The 13,103-nt window shown below is 38.6% G+C and overlaps 1 protein-coding gene across 1 annotated transcript in view; it reads left to right on the top strand.

The window, feature by feature from the left end:
• The window catches only part of EYS (eyes shut homolog), a 1,008,942-nt gene that overhangs the window by 758,097 nt on the left and 237,742 nt on the right, over positions 1-13,103 (top strand). The gene's annotated exons all lie outside the window — the stretch shown is intronic.

Genomic DNA, 13,103 nt, shown 5'->3' on the forward strand with positions numbered 1-13,103 from the left:
TGTTTCTATAGTGTCCTTGACATTTACCAAACTAAAATATAAGGTATCATCATCTTTTTTAGGCTGAGTGTATATTTGATGAATAAAAAACCCCCATCAAACGTTTTCCTGAGGAGTACACACTCTATAAAAAATCAAAAGCATTTGGTCTCCTGTTATGCGTGCTAAGTTAGTCTCATAGTTGTGTCATGTCCCCTAGAACCTACTTCTCTAATAATGTTAGCGATCTCTGTCTGCATTCATTCTCAGTACCAGGATCTTCCATTCTCATTGATCTTCTACGTACAAGTTTCCATTATTTCAGTGACAATAAATTGACTTTGTGTATCTTGGCAGCTTTGACATTTTGCTGTGTTGTTTCATTTCTTTTCCCAACTGCAAGCAATGTAGCGGAGGCAGTTTTTACAGAAGACTATAGTAAATGGATGCCATTCCTGATCCCTGGCAAATAAGCCCGTCAGTGCTGTTTGCTTAATGGCTTCACTAAACTAAGTATCTGAATGTACCTATTGGGCATGCAGCGAATAGCTGAGCCTGAAAAATAGTCAAATAACACGTTTGCCAAGCCAGCAGGAAGCGCACTCTGCTCTAAAGGTAGAAGCCAACTAAGCTGTTGTAATACAAAGAAAAAGTCAGTATTAAGAGAGGAACATGGTGATCACATTGTTTGTGAATTTGTGATTTTTGGTGTGCATCATAAAAACAAGAAAGGAGCAAAGGAACTGGCAGCACATGAAACCATTGGAAATGCAACTCTATCTTGTGCTCCTTCATCTAAATGAAATGAGATGTGGAAATGAACGAATAGAGGAGGAAACATTTAATGAAATGTAATTTAGGGAAACATTAACATAAAATCATTAATTTCCTATTTTATTAGTATTAATGCTGTGCTTTTTGAAGGCAAAAAGGAGTAAAGATAAGTAACTGTGTCAGTGCCTGTCACTCTCTTCTGTGGCTTGAACTGCCTTCTTATTTACTTACCTACTTTCTACCTACTTTACTGTGCTGGTGGTTACTAAATTCTGAGTATTACATATAAAACTACTGAAAGCTGCTTTCTCTGTGTATAATAGTAAACAGAAAAAACATTCTTTGATTGTGTCACTGTCTCATTATACAGATTCTCGTTCCATGTTACAGAATGCTGTTTTACAGACTACTGTATTATTCTGCACAGGCAGAATAATATGGAAAAAGAGAGGAAAAAATTAAAAACAAATACATTTATAGAATGCATTTCAAAATTAACACAAGTTAATTATAAGATGAAATGTTAATGTAAACCGGAAATGGTAGGAATATCCTAGCTTTTCACATGAGCCTATATTGTTTGCCATTTGTGAGCTCATGGGTACTCAATACCTGAAAAACAAGGCTATTGATTTTGCCTTGTAATCAGTTTGTGAAAATGGTGAAAACTGTTTGTCCATGCCGCAAACCTGCTGTCTATCTTCTGGTAGCTTTCTTGCATACAGCAGAATACTTTTGAACCCTTTAATGGGGTTGGAGGAGAGGGATTTGAATGAACCAGATGTATTTAGTTGGAAGAGATTCCTGGTTAACAGCGTAAACGACTGCATGAATGCAGACCTCTGTGTGTGTGTGTGTGTACGCGCATGTGCATATATGTATGTACTTATACATGAAAGTTTATTCCTTTTGGCTTCTGAAATTCTAATAGCTGAATTATCATGTGAAAAGTCTTCTACTAACATGGCAAAAATTCCCTGCTGAAGAAATGCCTGAGATCATCGGGCTTCCTCTGATTTTACAGGAAAGAGTTTGTAGAGTTCTTGCAGGGAAGGACCTGGGGGTCCTGGCGGACACCAAGTCAGACACGAGCCAGCAACGTGCCCTTGCAGCAAAAAGGCTAAGGGTATCCAGGCGGCATTGGGAGGAGTGCTGCCAGCGGGTCGAGGGAGGTGATCCTTCCCCTCTGCTCAGCCCTGGAGAGGCCGCCCTGGAGTGCTGGGCCAGTTCTGGGCTCCCCAGTACGAGAGAGACACAGGCATACTGGAGAGAGTGCGATAAAGGGCCACTAAGGTGACTAAGGAACTGGAGCATCTCTCCTGTGAGGACAGGCTGAGGGAGCTGGGGCTGTTCAGCCTGGAGAAGAGAAGGCTCAAGGGGGGATCTCATCAATGTCTATAAATAGCTGAAGGGAGGGTGTACAGAGGATGGAGCCAGGCTCTTTTCCGTGGTGCCCAGTGACAGGACCAGAGGCAATGGGCCCAAACTGAAACACGGGAGGTGCCGTCTGAACATCAGGAAAAGCTATTTCACTGTGAGGGTGACTGAGCACTGGCACAGGTTGCCCAGATTGGTTGTGGAGTGTCCATCCTTGGAGATATTCAAAAAACATCTGGACATGGTCCTGGGCAACCGGCTCTGGGTGACCCTGCTTGAGCAGGGGTGTTGGACGAGATGACCTCCAGAGGTCCCTTCAAACCTCAGCCATGCTGTGATTCTGTGAAATACCACAGCCTACGTGATCTGTTATTGTTCTCCTTCCTAGCATCCTGTATTGGTTGCTACTGGAGATACAGGATACAGGTTCAGTGCCCAGTGAAGATGGTTCTTTACTCTCATCTAATATTTCTGTTTCTAGGGGAAAGTTGAGGGAAAAAAACTAAACGATTTTTCATGTTCAGGTGTACTTTGTTGTGGCAGTAGAAGCCTCAATGCCTGCAGAATAGTGGAAGGAAGTGTTCAGAGCCCTCTGAGTACCAGATCTCTATACTGTTATTAGTTACACTTGTAATCTCTGTGAAGACTGAATAGAAAACTAAATGCTGTTAGCTTGGTAAGATGTATGTTGCATGAACACCTTTTTTATATATCATTCTAAAGCCTTTTAATAGCCTTGAAAATTTTATGACAGTTGGAAAGTTCTTTTCAACCAGAAGGAATGTGCTAGAGAAAGAATACAAATGCATTAGAATCTCAAAAAAGGGAAAGTGGCTGACCCTGTGATGTTTGCCCTGAATAACAGCCTGAGGTATGTTGAGAGTAAAAATAAAAGAGTTAAGATTTCTTCTTGAGAAGAATAGAGCAGGTCAGCATTGAGGCTTAAAGCAATGCTAGGGAGGGAGAGGAGGGAACTCAGTTCCAAGACCTGAGTGACGGAAGCAAGTAAGGAAGCAGTTTAGAATCTGCCATGCGTGTTTAATTATTTTAATACTTGGTTTCAAATTTTTTAAAGTTAAGAACTTAATTCATACTTCCAGTTTTTAGTACATTGTTTGATTTCTCCTTTAGATCATCTAGTGCATAATGTGGGTTCATGTGAATCTGACCTTTTGTCTACTCAGGCTTTCCTGGGGACTATCAATTCCAAATAAAATTTGTAAATGCTGCAGACAAGGAATCCAAGAGCACGAAATTCAGGGCAAGTATGAGAATCTCAGGGCTAGGTGTGTCTTTTGACAAGTATGTGAATAGTATATGAGTCAAGGTGGGGGGAGATAGAGTTGAGAGCTAGAACAAAAGGAAATGTTCCACAAAACCCAACATATGCCTCTGGCAATGAGTAGGTAATACAGAGATAGTTCAGAGCTCTGAGGAAAAAACATTGCCATAAGTCTCTCAGGACTGTGACTCTCAAACTGGAAATTCAAGCTAAAACAAATAATTAGGTAACCGAATCCAACTGCTTACCTCACTCCTTTGCTAAAGGTTTTTGTTTCCTCAGGAGAGATGACAAAACAGGTCATGGGTCCACTTCTCACTAGTGCCAAGTTAAACTGCCATTAATCTCATTTTATGCTGATATGATGAATTATAGATATATTTTCCTGTTCTGTTACATTTGTCACAGGGGCAGTAACATCTAGCTGAAAGACCATGCAGACAACAGTGGGTAGTAACCTGTCAGTTGTTTCATCAAAAATTGATAAAGGTTTTAAATTTTTACTCATTGGTAGAGTTTATTGTATTTGGAACACAAAAATTTGTCTTGTCTTACTATAGTATGAGAATTAAATGCATTTTCGAAGTGCATGGATTCATTGCTTTCTTCACACATCATGGTTAACATTTTTATGTGATCTGTTTACTGTAGATACACCTCTGATCACATAAATACTTGTGACTAACATCTTGGTGACCTTGGAAGGCACGCGTGCTGCTAAACACCTCGTTATCTGTCAGGCAGCTCTCCTTGTTACCATGTTCCTAACACTGCAAACCACCGTAATACTAGTTCTCACCTGGTCCTGATAGCTTACATATGCCACACTGTTAGACTTAGGATTCTCTGAAGTGGTTTTGGGAAGTGAAGGCATTTGCTGAAAGGCATAGTGTGCCAGCTGATATATTCCTTACACCTTGTGTGAGGAGTACTGTGTTACCTTGAAACCCCTCTTGTCTTAAAAGAGGCTGAGCTAGAAAAACAAATAATATGTATTTACAATATACAAAAACAGACAATCCAGTTGCAGAGGCTTATAAAAGACATACAGGTATGATATAAGAAAACACAAAATAATAAAAATTTATGAAGAAATTTTCTTCTTGTCTCTCCCCTCTTCAGCTGAGAATCTTCAGCTTGCTTAGAACTCTAACAAAATGAACCCCTTCTGAATACCATATACTTCAGGTTACATTCACTAAAGAAAAGCCTATTTTGTTGGAACATTTTAGCTTTTCTAGCCATTTTTCCCCTCTGAAGACCTCCAGATGTTCCAGATAAATACAAACATTCTCCCTGAAACATAAGTATTTCCTCCTTATGCCAGAGATAGCCTGACCGTCATACAAGTATTAATTCCTTTGATATGCAGATGTCTTTGTTTTAGATAAGGTGTTATCTCTTCTAGTTCAGACAGATGTACAACTACTTCCTTCAATCCCTCCCTTTTTTGTTACTCAACATTTATGATTCAGTAAGAAGTATTTCACACTGAATCTTATTTTAAATATCATAGAATATCTTGAGTTGAATGCTTGAGTTGAGGATCATCAAATCCATCAGTACATAAACATATATACTTGATACAAACATCTCTTGGGTTAAATGTTTGTAGGTCTGAGCTATTGGTCATTGATTGGACAAGAACCAGAACTGCAGAAGTTGACTGGCTTGGACTGAAAAGTAGTTCATGGTGTTGAACTCCAAACATCTTTTCCTCTAATATGCTGTAATACTATATTATATATCAGCCTAGCACAGTGTTCAGTATGCTTAACTTCAGCATCACTCTGAAAAGGTGAAGTGCAGGGAGATGAGTTGACTTCCACAGTTAGTTGATAGAGTCTGTGCTAGATAAGAAACGTAAGTCTGTTTCCCAAATTTCACTCTATGTTCTAGTCATATCAGGCCAATGTATTTTCCAGCTTGCTCATGCGCAAGGTATTGTACCACATTAACATGAGAGAATTAAAAAAGATAAATTACAGTAGTTGAACTTATTAAGAATTGCAGTAGCAAACACAGTAAGTAAATAATGTGTTATGCTTATAAGTGTAAACACTGAAATTGTTTACAAAAAGGCCAGACATTGCTTACCATAAAACTTAGGGAGGCCCTTCCTTTCTTCAGAGTCTTCATACCACTTCTGAAATGCAACATTGCACTTGCTTAACTGCAAGGCAAGAGCAAGTTTAAAAGCTAAGGATCTTGGCCAAGGACAAACTTTCATAAAAATGGTAAGGGAATTTCTCAGTACCCTTGAATCTTTCAGACTTCCTGATTTTAATTAATCCTTCGTGGCTTAATGAACCATTCTCGGCCAGAACAAACTGGCAGAATCATGGGAAATTGACAGTGAAATACACTCAAGTTTTACACCGCCAGTCAATTTAGACGAGGAGATGATGAAGAGGAATGCGAATGTCTGTTATACGGTGAGCTGGCTCCATCAGCATCTGGGACCAGGCAGATGACCAGTCTGGTTCCCACTGTAAAGCACAGCAATCCAGGAGGTGTTTTACCAATACTGGTCCACTCACAGGTCCAGTGTGAGAGGATAGTCTCAGTTCTTTGCCCTGCAGGCCAGGAGACTGGAAGAACTCCTGACTTGTTGATATCCCGTAGTGGGACAACTACCAGGGTAGCAAGTTTTGCAACCCCTGATTTGAGTTGCTAGAACAAATGAGAAACAAGGAGCAGAAATGTAAACCTGTACCACCCTAGGCAGTTTGAGGAATTTTCCCCCCCTCTTCTGTCTATTTTATTATGCTTTACCATTCTTGTTTCATGACAGTCTTGTGATAGGGTTCAATATCCATGGCAGATATGATAAATGCAGATTCGGGGTAACAGCAATAAATTGTTTAAAAATTTCTGTGGAAGCAGCTACATGAAAAAAAAAATCTTGATTTAACTTCTTTAGCCCCTTTTTAGTTGTGTTAGTATAACTGAATTAAAATGATGTTTTGGATGTTTGGCTCAGAATCACAATTTCAGTGTATAATCGTCTATTATATTAACATATCAATTAAATGAAACTTTGGTATCATAATACATAGGTTTATGCAGTGTTTCATTTCATGACCAGTACTGGTGAGGATGTGGGAAAGATTTCAGTGCCTTTGTGTTTTATCCCCTTTATTTTCTATATGGTGGCATGTAGGCAATTTTACCAGTGTACCTTCCCATTTTTCCTTCCCATTTCTCTGCTAGTACTAGTACAGAAGCTGAAACAATATTCCTTCTCCCATATTTTAAGTGTTCTTTTTTATTACTTGTGTTTTCAGAACCAATACCACTTTTCATTTTCCTACACATTTTGAAATGTCAATAAACTCTAATAAAAATTGGTTTATACTACATTATCTAACAATAAAAATGCATGTGGATTAAAATTGGAACTGAGCAGGAAAAGTATTTTAAAAAGTAAATATTAGAAAGTGTAGTAATGAACAGCATAGATACATCACACACCACCCCCCCGTCTACTTCAGCAACGCTTCTCAAAGGAAGGTGCATTTCTCTCTAGTTAGTGGCTATACAAATTAACCAGAGTAACATTGTCCATTTTGCTTGAACTACCAGCGTTAAAATGTGCAAGGTTTAGTTTTTATTAAATGATGTTTAAAAAGTTTAAATCAGCAAGAACCAAAGCGTTAACATTTTTTGGTCAAGGTGATGTCTGAGTGACTAATGTTGATTTTTAACAAATCCTTGAAAATTTGGTGGTGTGAAGAGACTGGAGAACGTACATATCCTACCTATAGCATGTTGCCTTGAATGCAGGCAAGTTTCAGTGCTCACTAAATGGCATACAAAGGCAGAATAAGGTCGTGTTGGATTAAGCACGTTTTGTTTGCCTTGGTGCTAATTTGGTAGTCTGTATAGTTTTATTTTGTGCTGTATTTAAATCAATATCTAATCCAGGAACATGGGTTGTAAAATGACATTTCTTAAAGAACAAATTCTTCTTTAGGGGGGAAGGAAGACTACCACCACCACACCCCCAAGGAATCTGGGCTTTTTTGAAAAGATTATTTTTGTTTTTCTGATGTTGTCTGATACTGAAGTTCAGCTGCAGTAGGTTTCGAGCAGGTTAAAACTGAGATGGTTAGTCAAATTTGTTGCTGTTTGGCCAGCCTGAAGAGAATACAGAGTTGAGAGTAGAACTTGCATAATTTCAGAATTCATTGTGACCATTTCGTATGACTCTAATCACTAGTAACAACCAGAACTGGAGTAGAGAAACTGTTATCTCAAGGTTGATTTTTATCTTGGAGTTTTGCATTAATTTCCAAACCATTCATCATGTTGTTAGTAAACATAAAAAAAATGTTATTAGAGTATTCAAAAACCTGGGCCTTTTTGTTTATGTTTAAAATATTGCAATTTGAAAAGCTTCACAGTCTTTTGCAGAGAGCTCTACAAATCGGCCTCCAAAATCAGGCATATTTGACAGGAATCACAAAGAAAGATGTGAAAAATTACTGAATAGTGTATCCTGGTACACTGTAATATCTATAGTGAGAACTTTTAAGATATATAAAATTTATCTTGGAGTGGAGAAAGATGAGGAAAGATTGTGCTATACTTTGTTTTCTTTTGAGTTAATTATTTTTTTTATAAATGCACTGATCATAAGTCAAAACCTCATTATGTTATTTATGAATCTGTAGCGAAATGACAGCATGCAAGCTCATTTCACTAGGAACTCAGTTCTAGGTTAATTCTACCTAACAGCAGCTCTAATTTGGGCAAGTCAGTAAGGGATGTTAATAAATGATTTGGCATATATGTGTGAACTTTTCCTACCAGGTAACTATCTGTACTCATTTTTGTCAAGTATAAAGGGCATTTAAAGAGCATGGTTACTATATGTCAAAGACATCTGCATAGTTTCTGAATACTGAATTGTATTAAATTAAATTTCTGGTGTTGCTATGACCCTGACATTTTCAGGCAATTTAAGTATTACAGTTTGTCAGCATATTAATGTATTTTTGTAAATGGAAGGAAACCCAAATACACGTGAAGTCTACATTTTAATACTCTGCTAAACACAGACGAGTACTTACTCGTCTTAACTTAACTCGTAAAACTTACTGTTTTATTATTTGTATCAATAGCCCTTATTCCTAAATATGTCTAAGAAGATATTATTTTTTTGTATACATAGCATAGCACTCCAAAGGGAAGTAATTGTTTGACCAAAGTGTTTATGATGTAGTTATGATTACAAAACAAAGAAGTAAGTATTTTAATGTTATTTTAGCAGAATGCATTACATTCAAAATATGAAAATATCTATGTAAAAGAATTATTAGAAGCCCAATCAGTATGTTTGTTTTGGAGGGAAGGAAAGCATGTTATTAAGGGCATATGTAGATAAATGTTTATTCCCAAACCAAGCGATTGATTTGCTGTTCAATGTGCAAAATGGATCATAGGTTGCCATAGTGAATTTTCCCTATACAAACTTGACATTCAGAGTCTGGAATGAACTTAACTAGGCACAGTAGCTGTTGTAAATTTTAAAACTATATTGTATCTAACCTTTGCTTTTATTGGTTCCTTTTGCTTTCTATTTTTTTGTTTGTTTTTTTTTTACAATCCCAGGAATGAGGGATTTTGTTGAAAAACATACACAGGGTGACTGGAACAATCATAATTAAGCTTTAGTGAAACTTCATAAGCGGGTAAGGGGGGAAGAAGCAGAGCTCTAACAAGTTGTTTTATGCAGCCAATATTAAAACACTGTTCAATTTTTCATTTTTTTAGGCAATGTTGTGGGTCCCATGTCATTTCCATCTCACAAGTGTGTAACTGTTTCTGTCCATGTTCACGCTGATTTTGCAAGAGATCCTGCATCCTGTTAATTTGAAAATTATTTTATTTACTATTTATAAAAGGCAGGAGAAAAAGAATAACAAGCATCTCTTATAAGAAGTAAAATGTGATACTTAATAGGACGATACATACTCATAGATTAGCCAGTATAATTTGTCACGATAACAGCAGCAAAAGCAGACTGCCGAGTATAACACTTGGCAGTCCGTCACACTTATTTCCTTGCCAAAGTGACTGGTAAAGGAATGATACGGAAGGGAGACAGTCTTCTGTTGTCCATAATCCATATCAACAGTCTGTGTCGGCCCTCGTGGTATATCAAACAATACTGTTCTTTCGATATCTGAAGCGTAACTTTGCGAAGGGGAGTGGTCCCATCCAGCCCTCGGTTAAGGGTTTTGTCTCTAAGCTCCAGAAAGCCTCAGTGCAATCCTCCAAAACGTCTTCGCTACACAGAGAGCCGACCTTCCCCGTCCCGCTCACTTCAGATGCCTCCTTGGACAGTTGCATAGCTTTCCACGTTGTCGCATGGTTCTAATGGATCTGTTTTAAAGTCTTACCAGCCCTTAAGCCTTTGCTGCTGAAGAAGTAAATGGTGAACTGTTAGTGAACTTCTCTGAGCCCCGCCGTGGGCTGGAAGGCCGGTTCATTTTGCTTATTGTGTACGGCACGGCACGGCGTGTTCTGTTTCAGAGCGGCCGAGCGATGCAGAGGAAAGCAATTTGCTTTGCTTCAGGCGCGTGGTACGCGGGCGGCCTGTCTCTCGGTGGGGAGGGAGAGATCTCTCCCTTTCCGAGGGAGCTGGGAGCAGCTCTGGGCAGCCCCGGGCAGAAAGCCTGGGGAGGGAAGAAGAGGGACGGGGCAGTCCCGAGAAGAAGAGGGTGCTTACTGAAAGAGTGGAGGTGACTCTCAGCCATCGTGTAGAAGCGATGGCAATAAGGAATTTTTTTCCTTGGGACCCAGAAGCAGCTGTGTGCCTCTGGAACACCAAATGTTTTTGACACCAAAGTCACTGAACTTTTTAAAAAGCAAGATTAGAGGAAAGGGCCCTCCCTGCACAGACAGAGGAGGGAGGTGGGAGATTTATCTACCTCACCCAGCACATCAGAAATCTATTAAGTGGTTGCCATGCTCTAATTCAGTATTTTGTGTTCTAGTAAAACATAGTTTTAAAATCTTTCAGTCTTTCAAAATCTCATTTTCCTTTAAGGAAAAGGGCAGGTAGTTTTTACCTCAAGGGTCTGGACGGATCAAGAAGCTATCACAATATGAAATGTGGTTTGCTGGCTGGTAAGGAAGAAGGCAAATATACAGGCTAGAGGCCATCCTTTTTATGACATTTAATGATAAGAAAAGAGATAAGGAAGACTATTGTGGAAAAATTTCTTCCCATTAATTTGACCAATTTTTGACCCCATTTAGACTTATACCATCCACAACATCCTATGGCAGGGTTCCACAGCTTAATTTTGAGTTGTATGAAAAGTACACCCTTTACCTTGTTTTCATCTTCACACTGATTTATGTAATCTCATGTCCTTCCGATTCTGTATTGTGAGAAACTGTGAGAACTCCTTATTCATCTGCACCATACTCTGTTCTAACTCTCCTTAATGGTGGGTTTTCCTGAGTAAAGATTCCTAGTTTATATAGTCACTCTCTGTTCAGAAATGCTCATATGTATCATCATCCTGACATACCTTATAGATTTTGCATATTGTGAATTTTTTGCATATTGTGAAATCCTCTTCTCAGGATTTTGGTTTTGCTATCTTGAGTAACGCAGGAAACATTGACCCACTTGTGAAGATGCTGAAGAGCACAGACCCTCATACAGATTGCTGAGGGACTTTCTAGGGGCTCTCCATATTGAGAAAGCTCACTACTTATTTCCAATTTTTCTGCTTCCTTTTTAACCATTCTCTTCATTTATTGAAGGCCTTCCTTGTTATCCCAGGGTGACTGAGTTACTTTAGAATCTTCTAGCATAGAAACTTGTTAAAAGCCTTTTGGAAAGCAAAGGCTATGTGCCAAGGCATCCTTTTTCACATATTCAGTGTTCCTCCTGTGTGTTACAATTTCCCTTTTCAGAAATCATCTCAACTATTCCCCAGTACATTATGTTCATCTATGTATCTGTTAATTCTGCTCTTTAATGTAGTTATTAATGGTTGTCTGGAATGGAACTGGGACTTACTGATCCAGAGTTTGAGATATGCCCTTGCATTCCCTAGTCTTGTCCCCCTTTCCCAAATCATAAAAAGAAAAAAAAAACAAACAACAAACCCAAAACAAACACACACACCCCCTCCCCCCCAAATCCACATCTACCATTCCCATGGTTTGGATGCCATTTTAAGTGCTGACCACAGTAATTTCCTTTAGGATTCCAGGCAAACACTATTTGGTCTTTCTCTTTTTTGCTACTGTTCACTTTGTTAATTTATTTTAAAACCTTTTTCAGTAATAATTCAATTTGAGACAGATCTGTGATGTCTCCCTACTAAAAAGGGGTTCTGGCATGGGAAACTCCCAGAGCTCCTCTACATTAAATTTTGATTTGGTGAGTTCATTTACATTTCCTGCTAGAGCCTTATCTCTTTGAACACTCTTTTTATACTTTGATGGTCTATTGGCCCTACAGCCTTTCTGGCAGGCTTACTGCTCCTGTTGGGTTTTAAAAAACATTTAATGCTCACCATTATGCTTTTAGCAAATTATTCCTCAAGATCTTTTTATTTTTCTTTACGTGGCCTGCTTTATTGGGATTTTACTGCCAACATTTATATGACTTCCTATTTTCCTTCATTTGGACATGACCTCAACTTTTAAAGGATGTCTTTTTAGCCATTATAAACATTTTTTACCCTGCTATTTAAACATTCTGGGTTTCGAGGGGGTCTAAAGTCTTTCTTCTTCTAGTAGTTTATTTACATTTTCTGCAGAACTCCGATAGCCTGTTTTAAGTATTCATCTGCATGTGCTTTACCCTTTGGGAAGTTCCTTTGAATTTCCTTTTAAAAAGTTCCTTCATTTTTACATAGTGCTCCTGTATGAAATGATGACCACAATGACTTTCTTTTTTTGTTTCTGCAGGTATCTAAACCTGACTTCGTGGTCAGTGTTAGGAACAGGTCCTGTGCAGTGGTAAGGACCAAGCCAAGACCTGCTTCCCCTCCTATGGGCTTATGACCAGCGTTCATTTACGTGCCTCAGGCCATACCCTCTTCCACTTCTTTTCTTCCCGAGTAGTCTCCCAAGGCCCCATCTGAATGTGTCAATGACTTTCATCTTCATGGATAGTCCTAGCAGTACTTTTTTCTTATTTTGGCATGAAATTTATTATATAAACAATGGAGTCTTACCTCTTACGTGTCCCCAAGGACAGGTACACGTGATGTGGTGTGACCAGGAACTTGTCCCAGTCCAGTGGTCCAGTCCATAAAGTCTCAGTTGCAACATTTTGGGTGGTTTGTTTATATATTATAATACCTGTCAACATATTGTGTCAGTGTTATTTGTTTAGATGGTGAGATATGCACAACAATTTAGTTCTGTGTTTTTTCAGTGCCCCTACAGTGACTCCCATTTTCAGTAGGTCCTTAGGCATCTTTGAAGCATGATTAATGGTACTAGATAACCTTTCGAGCAGGGAAGTAGTAAACTTAAAAGTAGACCACTCCCCATGACCTGTGTTCATTTGTAAGAAATAAATACCTTGTTAGAGAAGTGCACTTTTTGCTGGTGTCTCACTATACCTGTGGTGCTGTCTGCATATCCAAAACTCTATGAGTTTATTTTTAAGTCAGTACTGCCTATCTTGCTCTAATTTCTTTTCACATTC

The sequence above is a fragment of the Harpia harpyja genome, chromosome 3 (assembly GCF_026419915.1).
Source record: "Harpia harpyja isolate bHarHar1 chromosome 3, bHarHar1 primary haplotype, whole genome shotgun sequence".
Classification (NCBI taxonomy): Eukaryota; Metazoa; Chordata; class Aves; order Accipitriformes; family Accipitridae; genus Harpia; species Harpia harpyja.